Source organism: Salvia splendens, chromosome 3 (genome assembly GCF_004379255.2).
Source record: "Salvia splendens isolate huo1 chromosome 3, SspV2, whole genome shotgun sequence".
Classification (NCBI taxonomy): domain Eukaryota; kingdom Viridiplantae; phylum Streptophyta; class Magnoliopsida; order Lamiales; family Lamiaceae; genus Salvia; species Salvia splendens.
The window spans coordinates 33,398,054-33,403,832 of record NC_056034.1 but is presented as its reverse complement, the minus strand read 5'-3'; the positions used below and the strand labels follow the sequence as shown (position 1 = coordinate 33,403,832).

The following is a 5,779-nucleotide window of genomic DNA, read 5'->3' as shown; positions in this document are numbered from 1 at the left end:
ATTGCGAGGGGAAGCGCCAGCGGATCCGCCGAGGCCCAATCGACAGCGCCCACCCAAAACAATCCCGAGAACCCCTCATTCGCCCGCATCGCAGCACATGAAACCTTGTTACGTGCGATGGTTGAATGGCGCCAATCGACCGACCCCCATTACAAGCGGTCGCTTAAACCCCTCATCAACAGTATGCGGATCGATTTGGGGTTCGGAGACATGTCAGGGAGCGACGACGAGGGGGGTTGCGGCAGCGGCGACGACGAGGGTACTGGCGGCTGGGAATCCGAGGAGTGAGCCAGTGGTTTTTTTATCTAGGTAATTTTTTATAATTACTATGTATGTTTTTTTATAATTATGTATCTTTTTTTTAATAAAGTGGTTGTAAGATCTCCGTATTTGCGTCAAATATTTAATTCCGTAAATTGTTTAAATCAGTAAATTGTTTAATTTGTGAATTTGTGAATTTTTATTAATGTGGGAAGTCCGCCGGGATGTCCTTGGGGATGTCCGCCACTGTATAGTGGGATGTCCTTATGACGTGGCATCCGCAATGGGATGTCCTGTCACGACCGCACTTCCTAAGGATAGAAAGCACGGTGGATCGCGACTAGTGGGGGAGTTAAGAAGCGGGGAAGAAGGGGTAGCAATCAAGGAAGTACGACATGTAGATCAAAAGACGAAACTTTATTACCAAATTATAGTCTGAGATCACGAAGCAACATAGTTTGAATGGAAATAGCTCAACAGATTAAGGAAACATAAGGGTTTTAAAACTTGGCATAGCGGAAGCATTTGAGAGTTAGCTACTACTATGTATAAAGACACAATAGCAACCGAAACATTTATTGAATACGATCCTTGTCCAAATGCTCAACATCCTCCGTCCTCGTCAACGCTCAACCTGCACATTGGGAAAACATATGCAGGGGCTGAGTACTTGATGCACTCAGTGAACTCATGCCCAAAATACATTTTATCCATAAAGTTATGTCAAGCCATCATTGAGTGAAACTCGGGTTTTACTTTAAAAACAATGCCGAGAAACACTAAAATCATTTCCATCGTAAAACATGGCTGCACAGCCCATCATCATCATCCCCCATCATGTACCATATCTGAACCATCATGTGAAACGAGAATGTGGCCACAAACTCGATCACTGGACCGGCCGACCACAAAGGACGGCTCACGATCCCCATCAGTGCACTAGTCTGAGTAGGGACTCACTCCCTAGTCAGACCCGAATTCGTTAACCATCAAAGTCTAGTAGGACATTATCCTATTAGATAGGAAATTTAAAACATAAAATACGGCATGACATAACATTTAAACCACCCTTATCTCACCATTTATATATCATTGCAAATAAAGGAGTTTAAGTAATAAAGCCCACCTCAATAGCTTAGAAATCTCTTTTTAAAACTTCTCGATCCGACTTTAACGAGCGTGCGAACCACCTTTTCGAAAAACAATTAAAGTACACATCAATCTCAATAACGACAACATTTAGACTGCATGCACTCTAATTAAAGTCTTTTATCTCGTTTTCTCGGTTTTCGTGCATTCTTGATTATTCGACGGCCGCCTAAGGCGTCGCGGGCGACGCCGGTCGGCCGCGTACACCTATACTTCCTCCGTTAGCTCTTTGTATTTTCCATGGTGTCGGAATAAATTTCCAAAAATTATTTAAGCGCATAATTAAATTATCGCAACTATTTCTCTTCGCAATTATATTCATTTCGAAACTTGGGGTAATTTATTTGTACATCGAATTATTCTGAGAATAAATTAAATAATTTCCCACAATTAAGTTATTCACCGGACCAACGATTATTTAATTTAACACAACCCAAGTTATTCAATTTTTGAGCCCAAAGTAATTTAAAAACCCAACCAACCTTATTCCTCCATTTAAAAAAAGTGAGCCCATCAACAAAAATAAGAAGGAGGCCCAAAAAAAATCAAACTCCATTACTCCCTTCCATCATCGGTCAAACTCTTTCTCCCTCATTTCATCTCCTTCACCAAATCCTCAAATTGAAAACAACCCCATATTCTTCTTCCTCTGTTCTCTTCTTCCAAAATTCCCCAATCTTCTTCTTCCTCTAATTCCGTCGCCTCTCCCCAAATCGGAGGTCACCGCTGCTGCCACGAATCCGCCGCCGTCGGCTTCTCTAACTTCTCAGCCACCGTCGCCGGCCGCTGCTCGCCGGGAGAAGACGCAGCGCCGTCGTCCTCGGCCCTCCCTGCAGTAATTCCTGCCGCTGCAGTGCAGTCTCCTCGCCGGAGATTGCTGTCGACGCACGAAACAGCCCCGCAAACGTTCGAACAGGCCCGCAGCTGTCCGAACTCACCCCGAGACGCCCCAAGGAGTCCCCGAACCACTCCGAAACAACCCAGATTCACCCCGAAAGCGCCGAACAGCCCCCGACAGCCCCGAAGATAGGTTCGTGTATTTTAGTTTTATTCTTTCTAGATTTATTCTATAGTTTGTTGATTGCATACCATGCCATTAAAGAAGAAAAAGAGATTGAATGGGAAGGAATTATACCTCAACCGATTGGAAAGAGTGTTGAACGAAAACTTTGGCAGTTCCTCGATCTATCGAGAGTTGTGGTGATAGGAATTTGGAAACCAAATGCTCTTTCTCTGCCGTCTTTTTTTTCAATTGCTTTGCTAACAATTTCAGATTGTGAATGATTGTTATTGTGATGTTAGGGAGGAGATAAATGAAGGAACTAATGTATTAAATGTGTGACCTTTAGATGTAGGATTGAATGAGGAAGGTGGAAGGTTCGAATGATGGAGGGTCTCCATGAAGAAGGAACCGGCGCAGGGGAAGAAAGAAGAAAGAAGAATTTGGGCTTGCACCAACAATTCCTATGAATGAATTAGGCCCAAAGATATCCCTTTTAATTTAATAGCTCCAAAGCCATATAGTAAAATAAAACATTGGACTTTATTTAATTGAGAAGCCCAACTTTTACTTTTCGCATAACTCTTTATTTATTCAAAGTTCACGGAAAACTTTAATTAATTTCATCGTTCCCATTTCCAACAAAGATTAAGATAGCTATTGTAACATTAGTACTTAAAAAGTACGGGCGTTACATGTCCATATGACGTGGCAGGAGGTGTTTTTGGGATGTCCGCGGGGATGTCAGCCCGGACATCCGCACCACTGCGGATGCCCTTACGTGACAATAAAGCTGCAATAAGTATATCTGAAAATATGGTTCAACATAAATGAACTAAACATGTTAAAGTGGAAAGATATTTCATCAAAGATAAAATTGAAGCTGGAATCGTGGATTCTCTTTGTACATCTTGAATATCAACTCAACTTGATATTTTAGCAAAATGTGTGGACTCAATAAATTTTACTGAAGTTCTTGACAAGTTAAGTATTCCCTCCATCCTCCATTAGGAGTCTCATTTATGGGCGGCACAAGTTTTAAGAAATGTTAACAAAAGTAGGTGGAAAAAAGTTAGTGGAATATGAGTCCCACTTGTACACATTAGTTTTAGAGCACCCGCAATGCGTCCCGCGGGTGTCTCTTATCTCGTCCCTCTGAGACGAGATGGACGCGAGATGCGTTGCAGCGTCTCGTTTCATCCCTGTCTCGCCGAGATGCCCGTCTCACCGAGACGGCTGGCGCGCCAGCTTGCCAAGTGGCGCTCGCAGGCGCCACGCGTGACGCCCACTCGCCGGCCCGCGAGTGGGCTTCGTCATGCTGACGCAATAAATAATTTTTTTAATTCGAATTTAATAAAAAAATAATAATAAATAAAAATTAAAAAACGGTAATATGACCGTTCAACGGTCATTTTATAATTTTTTTATTTTTTTTCTTTTTTTATTCTATAAATACTCCTCTTTCACACACACAAACACACATCTATTCTTCTCAAATCATCTCTCTTTCCTCTCCAATTTTCATCTCAAATCATCTCTTTTATTCTTCTCCCAAATTTAATCCATTCATGGATCCATTTGAGCAAATGCGTCGAATAATGGAAGAATCGCTTGAAGAAGATCGACGTAGGGAGGCGGAGGAAGCCGCACCGCCCCAACGACGATCCCGGACTTACATCCATCGTAACCGGGAGGAAGCAGTCACAAGGTTAGTAGGCGACTACTTCTGTGATAACCCGGTATGGGGAGAGGCCTATTTCTGCACATCGCAAATACATTCGCAGTCCGGGAAGAGTTCTTCCAAGAAAGGTTCGACGCTGTCGGCCGTCCCAGCCACACGACGCTGCAGAAATGTACTGGGAGAATGTGCTTGATGAACTTCTGCAAAGGCGTCCGGGCAGTCTTCACCGATGAATTTCTCTGGAAGCCAAGCACGACAGATTGTCAGTTTCTGCTCCACCTTCACGAAGAAGTGCACGGATTTCCCGGGATGCTTGGCAACGTCGATTGCATGCATTGGCAATGGAAGAATTGCCTTGTGGTGTAGAGGGGGTCATACACGAGTGGCCACAAAGGCACCCACCCCACCGTTATACTCGAGGCCGTTGCCGACTACCGGCTATGGATTTGGCATGCGTACTTCGGGGTCCCCGGATCGAACAACGATGTCAATGTGCTGAACCAATCCGACCTCTTCGCCGAAGTTTTGGATGGTAAAGCGTCGGCCATCAACTTCATCGCTAACAACCGGTGGTATAATATGGGGTACTATCTTTCCGACGGCATCTACCCGAAGTGGCCAACCTTCGTGAAGACGTTCAACAGGCCGGTGAATGAAAAACATGCTCTTTTTGCGCAGAAGCAAGAGGCTGCTCGCAAGGATGTGGAGAGGGCGTTCGGGGTTCTCCAAGCGCGCTTCAACATTATCAAAGCCCCGGCTCGTACGTGGTTTATGGAGAATAGGTCGACATTATGTATACATGCATAATCTTGCACAACATGATTGTCGCCGATGAAGGCCCTGAGGCAGGAAATTGGTTCGACCCTGAAACCCCCGGAAGCTCTACCGCAAGTAGTCCGCCTCGCAGTGGAGTGCATCCGTCTATGCAAGATCGGTTGTCTATTCGGGCAAGGACACGTGATTCTACCGCCCACGCCCAACTCCAAGATGATCTAATGGAGCACATTTGGGCAAAATTTGGCAACCGGTAGACGCACATGATTTTTCTTCTGCTTCTTTTAGCTTTGAGATTTTGAATTTAGAGAGAGTGAGCGGAAGAAATTAAATTATGTATTTTTCATTCTTTTAGGATTTTCAATTATGTTTTTTTAATTTTTTAGAATTTTAAGTTGTAATTTTATTTTATTTAATGAAGTGTGTTTTTATTAATTGAATTTGTTGGAAATAAAAATAAAAAATGAAATTGAATGAATAGTTAATGGGTGAGATGGTTAAGAGACGGATAAGAGACGGAGGGTTGCAGGTGATGTCTCTTAGTTAAGTGAAGAAGTGAAAAGTACAGTGATGCCCATGAATAGTTAAGAGATGAGACGGTTAAGAGACGGATAAGAGACAACATTGCTGATGGCCTTAAATGAAATGTGAGTGGAATGAGTTAGTGGAACGTGGGACCCTATTACCATTTATGGTAAAAGTGAACCAGGACTCCTATTCGCATATAGACTAAAATAGAAAAACGGGATTCCTATTCACGGACAAAGGAAGTATTTGTTAATCTCATTATTTAACTTGAGAGATAGTGTTAGCAATATCAAGTGAATAAATCAAGAGAATTCAAAGGCAATACACACGCAATTAGAGATCTCTTTCCATGTTCGAGTCAATGTATTTCCATTCCATATAGCTTA

At 43.1% G+C, this 5,779-nt stretch overlaps 1 long non-coding RNA gene across 1 annotated transcript; it reads left to right on the top strand.

Annotated features, from left to right (window-relative positions):
• The first annotated feature begins 1,990 nt into the window (after window positions 1–1,990).
• LOC121794051 lies at window positions 1,991–2,992 on the top strand. The gene is made up of 2 exons (XR_006049223.1): window positions 1,991–2,440; window positions 2,760–2,992. It is a non-coding gene; the product is annotated as an uncharacterized LOC121794051 (long non-coding RNA).
• The last annotated feature ends 2,787 nt before the right edge of the window (window positions 2,993–5,779 follow it).